The following is a 294-nucleotide window of genomic DNA, read 5'->3' as shown; positions in this document are numbered from 1 at the left end:
ATATATTTTTATCACTCCCCTTGGGAAGGCACACTATGATAATGTTACCTCAGTGTCGGAGGAACAACTGTCATGTTTTCTGGGAATGCCAGAACATACACAGGGCAGCTGTGGCTCAGAGGCAGAGCGGGTCACCCCCCAATCAGAAGGTTGTTGGTTCGATCCTCCTCCTGCCATGTGTCGAAGTTTGAGCAAGATACTGAACCCCAAATTGCTCTCGATGCATAGCATCAGTGTGTGAATGTGTATGAATGAGTTAGTTTCTGTTCAATGGACTTTGCCATTGCTGTGTGA

Source organism: Morone saxatilis, unplaced genomic scaffold (assembly GCF_004916995.1).
Source record: "Morone saxatilis isolate NCDOM2014 unplaced genomic scaffold, NCSU_SB_2.0 Contig15, whole genome shotgun sequence".
NCBI lineage: Eukaryota > Metazoa > Chordata > Actinopteri > Moronidae > Morone > Morone saxatilis.
This window is presented reverse-complemented; position numbering follows the sequence as displayed.